This window comes from Apium graveolens, chromosome 1 (genome assembly GCF_009905375.1).
Source record: "Apium graveolens cultivar Ventura chromosome 1, ASM990537v1, whole genome shotgun sequence".
Taxonomy (NCBI): Eukaryota; Viridiplantae; Streptophyta; class Magnoliopsida; order Apiales; family Apiaceae; genus Apium; species Apium graveolens.
In genome coordinates this window covers 200783963-200798008 of record NC_133647.1, presented here as the reverse complement: position 1 = coordinate 200798008, position 14046 = coordinate 200783963, and the positions used below count along the sequence as shown (strand labels likewise).

Sequence of the window (14046 nt, the reverse complement as noted above, 5' to 3'; positions counted from 1 at the left end):
CACGGTTAAAATTCATGATCCAAATAAATACCTAAACAATATATAATTTTTAAATAATTCACGTGCCGCGCGTAACGCAGTTTTATATCCTAATTTATACTACCTCCATCCCGGTAGGTTCTATACGTTCACTATTTGCACGTATTTCAAGGTTTCTATAAAGTACGGTTTCATAATATTTTTTTAAATTATTTGAAATAAAAGTTTAAACATAAAACTTTTATTCAGAAAAAAAAATTTAAAAAAATATTATGAAGCTATGCTTTAAACGAGCATCGAAAAGGATGTCAAAAATTAATATATAGAATTCAATGAGGCAAATGAAGTATTAATTACTTGTTTGGTTGAGTTCGGTTTATTTTTTTTCCCAAATCCCAATTCCTTTCATTTTTTATTTTTCAGTTTCGGATTAATTTAATTCTGACCGGCTTTTGTCCATTTTGCTCGGTCGGGTTTTCTTTTCATTTCCATGTTTCACAAGCCACCGGAGCAACGATGAAATCGCATGTAACATGGCGTGCTTAAAAAAACCAAACTCAGTTAAGTTCATAATGTAGCGACTCCTCATTCTCTCTCCACTCTTTGTATGTATGTCTTTGTCTATAATTTTTTAAAGCTTAATGTATGATTTCACGATAGTATATAATTTGTGGGTATTTTGATTTTGGAGCCCAACTGCTGATAATCTTGTTCCAATTCGTCTTGATATTGAAACTGATGGCCCACACATTCAGTGATGGTTTTACTTGGAACCCTTCTGCGCGCTCTCTCTCTCTCTCTCTCTCTCTCTCTCTCTCTCTCTCCCTCCCTCCCTCCCTCCCTCCCTCCCTCTCTCTCGCTCTCTCTCTCCCTCTCTCTCGCTCTCTCTCCCTCTCCCTCCCTCCCCCCCCCCTCTCTCTCTCTCTCTCCCTTTCCCTCTCCCTCTCCCCCCTCTCACTCTCTACATTTTTGATCTTTTGTATGTTTACTATATTATTCTAACTACTGTGTTATTCCACTAAATTTTACTTTTTGATTAGGTCATTGTATGCTACTATTGTTATTATGTAGATGTTTAAACTTCGTACAGTTCAAGATTTGATTAAAGAAATTAAAAGATTTAATTTTTCATCAGTGTTCATGTTGCCAACATTTGCTCTTACTTCTCTGTATGGTTTTGGATGATGCTGTTGTTATTTTAACATAAGTAATTATATTAATTCGGCCAACGAATCGGAAATGCAAAACATGTCGTAGTGGCTAGTATGGTTCTACAATTACGAGATATTAGTGGCTGAATGTATGGGGCAAATAGCAAATTACTATCGCCTACATGGGAAGGAATTTATGATTTGTTTTAATTAGTGGTCTAATACATAGATAATCTTTATGAAAGTCTATTTTTGTTGTTTTCATAGTTTTGTGAAACTATGTATTTATGTGTCAAATTACTCATCATACTGTTGTATCATGTATGTATCAAATTAAAATCGGGTATGCATTGTAACTTGTAAGTTAATGTTGCATGCAGCCTGATGAGGGTAATGATAGTCGATGGTAAAACATTTAATGTTTCTTCTACTGCTCTATTTTAAGTTTGATTGTTTCTCGGTTTTGTGGCCTAAAGTAATTAGAATGAACTGATATGAGGATTTAGGAGGGCTCATCAGTCATCCCCCACTCCCTTTTCCGCATGACAAGATCATGGTTCCGGTCGTTTGAATCCTCACCCTCTTTATACTTTTGAAAAACATTGTAACCTACCAAAAAGCATTTAAACAAATAAGTGATGTGGTCTTATTAGAAGTTGTGTTCCACATCTTATATGACTTGTCTTTTTGAGAAATACTAGATACAGGTTTACAAATTTCTTCTATATAATTATTATCAACTGGATTTGGAATGTATTAGCATACCGCATACCTGTTTAATTTGGAAAGAATGTTAAAAATAACAATTTTTTGGTGCAAATGGCTGAAAATACCCATTCTGGAAGTGGATGGCTGAAAATACCGTTTTGGATACGCATTTTTCATTTGGGTATCGTGTTTTGTACTAGATAAGCATTTGTCAAATGGGTATCCAATTTATTTTTTTTATTTTTTTTAAGATACGCATTTGGCAAATGCGTATCTCAATGGTAATACCCAAACTACAAATGCGTATCTTTAGTAATTTTCTTAGATACCCAATTTTCAAATGCGTATTACACTTACCCAATTACAAAATGCGTATCCAAAACGGTATTTTCAGCCATGTGTTTTGAAAATGAGTATTTTCAGCCATTGCACCCCAAAAATGGGTATTTTTAAACATCACCCTTTAATTTGTCATTCTACCAGTTTAGTGTAGATTATGTGAAGGTCAGGTTCTAGCTCATACATATGCACTTCTGATGTATATGAAAAAAGTTAACTGTTATTACTTCTTAGTCAAAAAGATAACTTATGAAAAGTATGAACTTCTGTTAAATAATTTGAGATTTTTTTTCGTTCTATAGAACTTCTTCGTATGGTTATTGTTAACAAAACACTTTTTCATTCTTGGAAAGTGTAATTGCACAGTAAGTTCCTAGAATTTACCTCTTTCACGCAATTCTTCTATCACTAACCAAACAAGACCTGAATGTTTGAATGCGCAGTACTGTTATATGACAAAAGTACTATGTGAGCTACATCCTTTGTTACATTTTCTTTAACTTATTTATGTAAAATATATTGTGCTGCCAACCGGAATTTAAAATTTCCGGTCGCAGCTGACTGATTTTTTATCATAAGAAGGGCAAGGTGTGTCACTGGCGGAAAAGATTGTTCCAATCAAGGTTTGCATTGGTTTTGACATGATGTCTTTCTTATGCCTGACTTCTTCTATTCGAAATCATTACCAGACGACCACTTCCTTTTCCCCTTCATTCTGCAGATTGATCATCGAGTGAATCATATGTTAATAACAGATTAGTTCTTGTGGGTAAGTTTAATTATTTTATATTGTCTTTGTATACTGTAATTGGTGATGCCTCTTATGTTTCTGGTTTCGCTTTGTATTACATCCATCTATTAATTGCAACAAAGATTGATATGTTATAATTTTCAGGATTTGAACAACGTCGAGAGTGACCCTGAAGAAATGCACGAGTCTTTTGCAAATATTGGGGTTAAGCTTATTAACTTGATTTTTTCCTTCAATGTGGTATGTATATTTGGTTATAGCCATTTTACTTAGTGTTCGCTCGGGCCTTAGATAGGAGCAAAGGTTATGTGTTTCTGATTTACAGGTGTCCTGTCGGTCTACATATTGGCATTTAATTCACCGAAACTTACCTGGAGGATGCATGCTTGAGTATCTTGTTGCTACGCACTTTTACTAAAAAAGGATAGTTTTACTGCTCATCTCTCAGCAAATTAGGACAAGTATTAATTATCCTGTGTAGATTTCTTCATAATCAAGGCTTACTCTCTTTTTACATCTTTAGCAAATGGTCTGAATGAAAACATTATATATACTTCAGTGATCTATATTTTGCATCTTCCGTAAGAACTTTTAAACTGTCAGTTCAATTATGTTAAGTTAAAACCTATACTAATATTCAAGATTTACTTTCTGTCGTACAGTGTTAGCATAAGTTTTCCAGGGATTTTCTTCTCTGTTACAAGCATTCTATATCTCTTTGAATCTTATAAGGAGATGCACAAATTATATAAAGAAGTGATATTTGTTTATGTGTTAAATTATATTTCCTTGTCTTATGTTCCATTATTAATTCTACTTAAAAGACGTGAAACACGCCATCCTTCCTCGCCGTCAACTCCTTGTTTATGTCAATTTATTATTCTTCTGTTCCTCATGCATATGCTTGCATCAGGCGCCCATGCTTATTACAAGTTTGTGTTAAATCTTGTCGTCTTTGTTCTTATTCTGCGTATATCGTCACTTTATCTCCAAGTTTTGTCTTAAGGATATATTTACAGCTGGCAATGTTCTAGATTCCTAATACTCTTCTCCCCTTTCCTCAGATTTCAACTTAGGTACTTAATGCCAGTGACACTTGACTAAAGTGTTCTTTTTGCAGCCGGCAATAGCCTTTGCAATTAGGGAACAGCTGTATGAGGACAGAAATTAATGAATTTTAGCTAGTTAATAGTTATTAGAGTTGCTTAGGTAAAAGTGGAACATGATAAAAAAAGGTGTATCTAACTATTTTTTTAATACTCGCTATTAGATTGCAGTTTAAAATGTATCCTCAGCAAGGTAAAGTAGAATACGTAAAAGGGGTAGCAGAGGGTTCGAGCATTCTCTACCCAGGTCTGTATCATGTATTGACTACTGAGTTTATGTACTTCTAAAAAAGACGCTTAAATATGATTTTTGAAAAGTAAAAATTCTTCTTTATCCTCGTTTCAGTAAGGCTGATGGCACTGGATTGATTTTGATGAAGTTACATGGTTTCAGACCTAGTGTTATTCGGTAAGACTGCTGTTCTTGTTCCAATGTGCCATTCGTGACCATCATTAAACTTTAATGTTCTTGTAGACTAGTATTGTATCATGCTCAGCAATCTGAAATTAAAAAGTTAGCGGAGTTTAATAGAAATTGTCCAAAATCATTTGTTGGTCATTACCCTGCCCAAAGGCTTTACTCAGGAAAATCTATCATAATTATGATTGTGATTACTATAGTTGTACGTAGAGTGTGAAATCTTCTATTGTATGTTGCCTAAACTCTTCTAATAAAAATAGATAGAGGGTCCAAATTTGGACCATAACTAATATCAAAACTAAAATATATCCTCGCTATATTGTACGTGGAAAACTTGATTGAACTCAGTCTGTGCGATGACTCTCTTAAACTTCTAGGTAACATGACCCACAAAATTCATAAAGTCACAACAAATCCGTATACAAGCATGACTATACAAGTTATCCTTTAAGCATAAACTAACAGGTACTAGTATCCTGCACGGCACTTAGGACATATGAAGTATATGATTGTGCTAGAAATGTGTTACTAGAAAAGCAAAACCAAATATTAACATTAGCCAATTAAACAATCCATACTCTAAACCAGAAACTACTAACTACGGATGGATGATAATTTATAATAACAATGCTACTCGGTTACTGTCACTGAATACTAAATGGGTGCTCAGTACCTGCAAAATTTTTAGTCTGACAATTCACAAAACCCTAGTATCTGAAATCACCATATTACATGTAAAGATTAGCAGAATAGCAATGGTATATGACAACTTTGAAACCTCCATAAAATAGTAGTATATTAGTTCTTTTAATTGAGAGAAGTATGTGGGATGTATCATGTACATGTCAGTTTAAAGTGATCGATAGATCTGCTAATAAGTCATTTTCATCCACTCTAATTAATCAAATTACATAAAGACATCAATCGAAGTTTTTATAAGGTGGGTTTTTGGTTTGTTAAAAGAAAGCTAAAGATGTTAAACAGGAAAGAATACAAAATAGTAATCCTGTCATGGCAGGACCCTGAGCACCAAAATCAGGACCCTGACAGGAGCCTTGTCGTTTAGCTTTACATGTGTTGTCTAGGATGAAGGGTCCCTGATCCTTCACATCGGCCATCAGGGCCTTGCCAATCTGTTTAAGTTAAACCCTGGGCCTTGATCATTTTGTGAGGGTCTTGATGTTCTGCATCTTGCTACTCTATGATTGTTTCTCTTCACTTTTGATCATTCATTACTTCACATATGACCTATTAAACTTTCAAAATCAACACTTAGCATTTATCCAATTTGATTTGCTTTAATCAAATTGATTGGGATTACAATCTTACAGGGTAAAGCTAAGTTGGAGAAAATTTATAGTAATATTGAATAGAAAATTCACACTTATAAATAAACGCAGTTATTAACGGCGTCCTCAGGTTCCTTGTAGTTTTAAGAAACTGAAAAGTCATTAGGCCTACATTTTCTTTTCAGGAAGAGAAAGGAATGGGATGCGTATGAACCCATTGTCGACATTCTATCAATTGAGGGAGTGGGCGCACTTGAAGCAAGAGAAGAGAGGAATAATGAAGTGATAGTTACTGTACAAAAATTGTCTAATGTCTGGACTGCCAATTAAGCTCAGTCCTAGTTAATTCAGATCAGTACTCTTTCTATTTAAGCTGTAATTGTGTTAATAATATCTCTGTTTCATTATGTGCTATTTCATTATCTGCATAAGCGCTTCTATTTTACGACTTTGTTGACCCCTCAAATCTACATGATTAATCAGCCGATAAGTAGAATTACGAATAGGAGTTTAGTCAATTGTTTTTTGACTGCTTAAGTTATTTGCTAAACGGTCTTGTCATATAGCTGGGCTCTTGTTCCCATAAATGGATCCAATATTGCGGAGTCAAGGGTCTTGTACCCATACATGGCTTCCAATTTTTTCAGAGTCAAGGTCAAGAATCCGTGTGTTTGTACAGATATAGGTAAGAAAGAGAGAGTGCTTGTGATATAATGTTTGTTTGCTGAAGGAGGGAAAGATTTGTACAACAATCTTCAAGCAAAACAGCTAAGAAGAAAATTAGAACATTGAATATAAACAAATAAAACAAAAGTAGTTGTCATGGAAAAGACAAAGCTTATGAAAACTTTTCAGAAATCTTATGCTGGATTCCATAGATTGAGGATCACCTTATCCTCACCTTGGTGTGGGACCTTATCCATCCTAACATAAACCCTTACACATCAGAAATTGTTTTAGAGGGTTACCTTTTAGGATGACTAGGTAAATTTAACTTCACAGCCTCTTAAATTTTCCACCCTAAAGGTTCAGACATTATTGCCCAACAGTTGCTGCTACTAGAATTATCTAACAAAAGATAAAGTGAAGATGTGGGCATCAAAATTTCCAGTTGGAATGTTTACTGCTCTATTTGACTATACCTTCATACTGCATGGTGCTCTTCCTGATCTCCTTCTGTTAACAAATTTAATATGAATTAATTTTTTGCAGTACCGTATTAGTTCGCTCAGTTTGATACCCAGTTTCTAGGGGAGGATGAATAGAAATTTTACGGGATCATATATTCCCTATGCGTTTAGGTGGATCCAGTTTCTGTCATAATCTCTTATATTGATTTCTAGATTACTGATCAGCACACCAGTGATACTTACTGATTATTCAAGTCAAGAATGGCGTGCGAGAAGATAAAGAAAGCAATCCATTAATAAAGTGAAAAATCTCACCATGATTCTTTAACTGATCATGTGGATTCCGATAGGTAGGAGACTGACAATTATCAGAATATAGAGAAATTTACAAAGCACTAGGGATAAGATGATCATTAAGCTTTGATAATTGTACACCCTCCTCATCATTCCTTCTTGGCCTTCTCTTGTTTGAAGGTTTTCTTTCTTCTTGGGTAGTCCATGTTGCGGTGGTGAAGTTTATCTCTCTGTCACCACCACTTGCTCGAGATTTTCAACAGCAGAAGAAAGGTATTCAAAGCCAAGTATGATGGGTATATAAAGTCTAAACTAAACTAGCTCTTTTTTTTCTTTTTTTGTTATATGATATAGTGATAACCTAATTGCTATAGATACTATTGGGTAAATGCCAGGGTTCTTGAATTATGAAAAGAATCTAAGCTTTGTAATTTTATCGAATACGGAAAGTTGCAAGGTAGGAGATTATTCTTTGAGTTGATGTTTTTTGGTAGTAGATGGATCAAGAATTGACATTGCAGAGTGAAGATCTTGGCTTATTGTTGGATTTATCTAGAATGGACCACATGACTTGAACATCCTCATAAGTGCATGCCATAACTTCTCCTTCAAGTTGAAGGTCTCTCATCTTCTTATCATCATCCTCATGCCCTGCACCACCACCACTTAATTGTTCAATACATGGCTATAAACTCGTATTTACATAATTGCATATGCACATACTCGTATAATAGTGTAACATTTATATATTGTATTGTATTATACCTTCAGGGTGGCGGGACTTGTTGCGTCTATGAGCTCTGGTTGTGGCAGCAGCAGCAGCGGAGCCGTGGTGGCTGTGATTATTATTGAAAAAGGTACGAGCTTTTCGAAATGGAGATTTGATTGTTCTTACCCAAGAGGTATTGGAAGGAGAAGAAGTCATTCTTTTGGCAGTAGATTATAGAAAGTACGTGCTTCTAAAAATAAGGATTGGTTATGCTTCCTTAGTTCCTCAAAGTACAGCCTAGCTTTATATATACACAGCCTCACTTGTGAAATTTGATAGAAGAATAAAAAAGTGGAGGGGTAGACAGAAAATGTTGTGGCATGTGTTTGGGTCAGAAGGAAGGCAAGATCCGTGAGATGAGCTTTTATGGGTTATGGTTCTTTTTGTTATCTACACTTTAACCCAACAATTACCACCGTAAATAAATAATTACGGCCCCTAGCATTATATGCCCTTGGAGTTGGAACCCCTTCTAAGAAATTGAGGTTCGAGTCTTAGCAGAAACATCGAATGTATGTAGGCACATCCAAGTTCGGGCTAAGAAACTGAGGTTCAAGTCTTAGCAGAAACATCGAATGTATGTAGGCACATCCAAGTTCGGGTTTTGCATTAAATCTGTTTACATATTTGGAAGATATACATATATATCAACATATACTAATACTATTGAGATGTTTTGATCATAAGATTTGAATCTCAAATTGAAATTGTAATGAAATTCTAAACATTTTTGTTTTAAAGTCTCATTCTCGTTTTCGTTAACGTGCTTCAAATCTCATTATCGAAATGACCCCTATGTTCTTTCTTGGCTACCCAATTGGGCTGCCCCAATGCACATGGAGCGACCCTAACACGTGAATTTCTCTTTATTTTTGTTCATCTCCTTAATCGTGGAGGACGTCAACAGTTCTTATAGTTAAACACTTTAAACTTGCCTTGTCATCTCTTGCAATTGTTTTTTTAAATGGAGCTAAATATACCGTTTAAGTTGTTTTAGGAGATACACTAATTAAAATAAAGTACACCCAACCTGCGAGTAACAATATATTAGTGATTTAGTTAGGTATAGAAGGTACGTAACACGAATTCGTTTCTCGAATACAAATTCTTGACCAATTCCTCTTCCATGCTTATAATATTTACATATCTTACTGATACCGTTTAAGATCGTACAAGGTTCTTGTCAGATTCTATACTTTCGCATTTTTTAAAATAGTTTTTTCAGTCATTGTATTTGAATTCGGTTAAAAATGAAAATTCTCACGTATTGGTTTGGTTGAATTGTATTGGTTGTAATGCGGAATTTTTCTTTGATGGTACTTCATTGAAATTTGAATAAATTGTATCTACATTTTCTTCATTCTAACCGCACTAGTGAAAAATACGTTTTTGTCGATAAGTTATGATCGATTTGTATCGAAATTATAGATTCGAATGCAGGCGATCAAATTCAACAACGGTCTAATTTGAGTAATCGATTTCAATGAACCGACTAATTATAGTTGATTCTATTTAACCGTTTTTCGTGTAGGGTTATCTCAAGAGCATTCCGATTCAAATTTAATTCAGTTTCATTTCCTCTTGCTTTTGTGTTACCGATCAAACCTACTCACACAGCGAAAGAACCTAAATGTCAACAAAGAAAACCAGAAGATTCACAGCCACACAATCTCATAAAAGGCACACAAACACAATAGACCTTTTTGATGGTCTTTTTGCTTGATTTCAACTTTCATAGTGGCCAAGTGGGTGTCGAGAAAAACAAAATACGAACGTACATCTTTGTTTCATCTTCCTGCTACTTGGAGTCCGGAAGGTTCGGTTATTTGGGAAAATATGCTTTGATACGAATTCGAAATACATATATAACGGTCTGATAAAATGCGGGCTGTTACAGTTAATATCAGCAGATTATAGAAAATTTAGTGTTAATTATTTAATAACGACTCAAAATAGTATAATCAATCTGATAAAATGCGGGTTGTTACTGTTACAATTAATATTTGCATATTAAAGAAAGTTTTTGTGTTAATTATTATTTACTTCTCAAATTTGTTTGGAAGATGCATGAATGTGAAATGATGGTACAAGAAGAATATTTTGAAAACTACTTCTGGTCAAGTCTCCATGACCTAATTAATTAACTACTAATGTATGTTTATAGTTAACCACTTATTATAAGTGACTTAAACATGACACTTGCAAAAACATATAAAATAGAATAAAAAAAGGTAAAAAAAAGGAGATAAATAGTTGGGGGAGTGAACAGAGCTGACTTTGAACATGTGCAATTTCACATGCGGATATAGAAAGCAAAATTGGCAGAAGCAATGGGAGGGGAAGTATATATGTCTATTCAATATAATGTGGCATTGCCTCCCCTAATGTCCCCCTCTTTAATTATCTCAATCAAAACTATATAATCTACATATCATCTTTCACTTACTGCACTTGTATGATCAAGATTTGAATTTTTGGAGAACCTAACATTTCTCGTTATTTTAAGGTAGATCAAGATTTGAATTCATAATCGGTCGAAAATTATATAAACAGTTGAAAATGGGGTCAAACTAGAAACCATAAGCATGAAGTCATCTGCCTATTTATATAAGAAATACTATCAATTAATTAATCATGCTTAAGAAGTAAACAAGTGTTAGCACACAAGAATTAGCCATAAGACGTAGTATTGCGGTAAGATTATTCATGGCAGACAAACATCACAACTTTATATAATTAAATTAAAGCACACTCCATTACATTGTCTAATATTATTAATTATTTTAATTGTAATTACGAGGTGCTTCCCCTCTTCCTAATCTGTTAATTAATGAATTAAAAAATTAATCTCTATCTCTCTTTCCAGTAAAGTACACTTTTGTTATGATAGACATAGTGCATCAGTATATGCTTTTGTCGGTCTTAAAATAAAAAATTGATTGAAAAATTAAGAAAAATGTTAAATTCAAAACCGTTTTTCAATTTTAAGAGCAAATATATTGTTAAAAGACTATATTATCTTTGTATTAAACTTTCCTAAAATTGTTAACGTATATTCAGGAAGGGCAATTTAGTTTTTTCATAACTCATTTGTTCTGCATTTAACATTTTCCAAAATTAAAAGCGGATGTTTATACTCACTCCCTCAGTACTATTTAATTTGTTTTTTAATAATCGACACTCTTTTCAAGATAAATAAAAAATATATTCTGTAATTTATTTTTAATATTTGATTCTTTTTATTTAATTTTAGTTATTAAATTTTTATTTAAAAAGGTAAATAATATATGTATAACTATATTTTACAAAAATATTAAAATACATATCGAACTTTCCTCCGCGGTCGAATAAATCTGAATGAAATAATACCCCCTCTGTCCCATAATGCATTTTCTATATTGATTTTTTTGTATTGTTCATATTAAGCGATTAACTACTAATTTACGTTTAATTTATAAGGTCAAACATATTCATGAGTTATCTTGTTGGATCTGTACTTATGAGTATTTTAATACAACTAAGTTTCAATATTTAAAATTAATATGAAATTAAAGATATTAATAATTAAAAGTGTACATTGGCAAACGTGTACATGAAACGTTTTTAGGACGGAGGGAGGGAGTCTAAAAGAGTCATGCGAAAAATGAATAGAACATAATATTATAATTGTTATGATTGGTCGATCTCACTTTCACATGAGGGTCAGACTGTGATGCATGGTCTATCAACAATTGATTTCTGTGTCTCTTGCCTTTTTACCTCCTCATCATCATCAAGTGGATAATCGTTTATAATACACACATATCTATGTGTGAGTTTGTGAGGATAATTCTTTGTCGAGGTTGATTTATCTTGATCCGTAAATCTGTAATAAACATTGCATCCAACATGTTCCAGTTTTTTGCAAGTTGCAGATTCGCTCCTGATTTTAGGCCATTATATAATACTCGAAAATCAATTAGATTTTCTGGTCCTGAAATTTTATAAAACTTTTCCGTATGGGGATCGAAAAATCGATTTAAGTGTTTATTTCGAATTTTTTGTAAAACATTTCGAATATGATTGGGTGAAAAATGATTTTTATTTGAGATTCAAACCAGATTCGGAAAGCAGTTTCGCATTCAAAATTCAGGATTCCAATTCTCGTTCGAGAATCGAGAATCAGAATTATTGTGATTCTCTTTTTACTCGTGCTTGACACGTATTGTAAGACTATTATAAAGTACTCCCTCCGTTCCAATTTATCTGTCTTGTTTGACTTTTTACGGTCGAATTGACCCAAATTTTACCGAAAATTTCATATAGTATAATATCGAAAATACTTATAAAATTTATATCATTAGAAAGTATGTTTAATCTACTTTTATATGTGTTTTTTAATTTTTCAAAAAAATGAAAGAATGAGTTTTTATTTATGGTCAAAGTTGAGTCAATTTTCCCGCAAGGGTTGCCTTAGTTGGTTAAAGAGGGGATAACTATCCACTTGGTCACAGGTTCGAATCCCACGGGAGGAGAATTATGCCTCCTGAGTCAGAGTTTGTCGCTTAAATGCGGTTTACCTTGGTTCACGTGATTTGCAGGCTATTGCGTGAGCCCGTAGGGTTTACCCAGTGCGCACCCGAAGGTAGCGGTTGCGGGTTACCTATGATAAAAAAAAAAGTTGAGTTAGTTTGACTATCAAAATCAAACAAGACAGATAAATTGGGACGGAGTGAGTATAATTTAACAATTTATTTTTATAATTTTTTTCTGTATAAAAGATAATTATTTTATTCTTATTTAAAATAATATTTAAAATAATTTAAAAAATTATATTTTACGGGAATTTTAAAATATGTGGTCCGATAAAAAATACAGTGAGACGGAGGGAATAATAACTTAACAAAAAAACATGAGAATTAGTAATAGTAACAAACTACTGTATAAACATCAACTTGCAGTTAGTAAACAATAGACATACCAACTTGCAACTACTTTAATTAGCTTTATATAATGGTTGTTTTCAATGTTTTGGTAACTGACATGTCTTCATTAATGATGTTATTATCTCCTAATTGTTTATATCTGTGAAAGGTTCTCACTGCTCCCTTTTCACCAGCCATGCAAAACCATGACTTCAAGACTTGTTTACAACTGCAAATTCTTATATAAAAAATAAATAAAATTTTATTTTACCCAAAAGATAAACAGTTGAGATTAGTAATCTTTTTCTTGATTATGTAAATTGCAATCTTTGCATAGATACTGTTCTAACTATAATAATAATTATGTTGATATATTATAACAAACATGAACATGTGACTAGTAACATGGGATACACACAAAAACATTACATTATACATTTAAGTTGCTAAAATCCCACTTGAACTGGCTACCTTTAATTTCAGTTCCCTTGAGAAAATATTAAATAAAAATAGATTTTATTATGAATATATAATTTTTATTATTTTTATAATGTCAAATAAAATAAAAGTGTACTAACATGTACAGTTTAACTACTAGCTTATGATTGTGTCAACTAGCAGTCTAGCAATACCACCCCCCACCTCATGATCTAAACACATGTTGAGCTGCCCTCTTTAAAAACCAATTTCTATATTTATTTATAGAGATAAATAAATTTATTAAAAAAACTTAAGTTACTATTCAGTATAGTATATATGATCCATTCCCACATTTATCTAACAATTTAAAATTTTAGATAAACTCTCCTGGTTATTCAATATAATGTTAGAATTTAGACTATAGAACACTCAAGTTCAAATTATTGACAAATTTTATATTCTCATAATTTATTATAAAAAAATAATTTACATTCCGAAAAATGAGCGCCTGAAATCCATTATTCAACCTAAAAATTAGGTTTGTGAGTCAAATATCACAGCTTAAAACCACCTCAAACAACCTCTATATCATATATCAAATAACACCTGATAATAATCATCTCTTAGTCCATAGATGACAGTTATCACATGAGATCATATCTCACATTGATTCTAAAATCCAAAGAATCAACTAAGAATCCTATGTCTTTTAGGTGAAAACTATAAGAAAGCTGCCCTACTTCAAAATAATTCAGTAAATGAGAATAATTAATTATTTGAGTTCA

At 32.8% G+C, this 14046-nt stretch overlaps 2 long non-coding RNA genes across 3 annotated transcripts; one reads left to right on the top strand and one right to left on the bottom strand.

Annotated features, from left to right (window-relative positions):
* The first annotated feature begins 460 nt into the window (after positions 1 to 460).
* LOC141678546 (uncharacterized) lies at positions 461 to 6151 on the top strand. Of its 2 annotated transcripts, XR_012557793.1 has the most exons (6): positions 461 to 2800; positions 2899 to 2946; positions 3073 to 3168; positions 3254 to 4281; positions 4381 to 4443; positions 5930 to 6151. It is a non-coding gene; the product is annotated as an uncharacterized LOC141678546 (long non-coding RNA). The 2 variants fall into 2 exon arrangements; XR_012557788.1 differs by having other exon boundaries at positions 3073 to 4281.
* Positions 6152 to 7144: 993 nt separating this feature from the next.
* Positions 7145 to 8071, bottom strand: LOC141678540 (uncharacterized). The gene is made up of 2 exons (XR_012557783.1): positions 7934 to 8071; positions 7145 to 7819 (listed from the first exon to the last, which is right to left on the bottom strand). It is a non-coding gene; the product is annotated as an uncharacterized LOC141678540 (long non-coding RNA).
* Positions 8072 to 14046: the final 5975 nt, after the last annotated feature.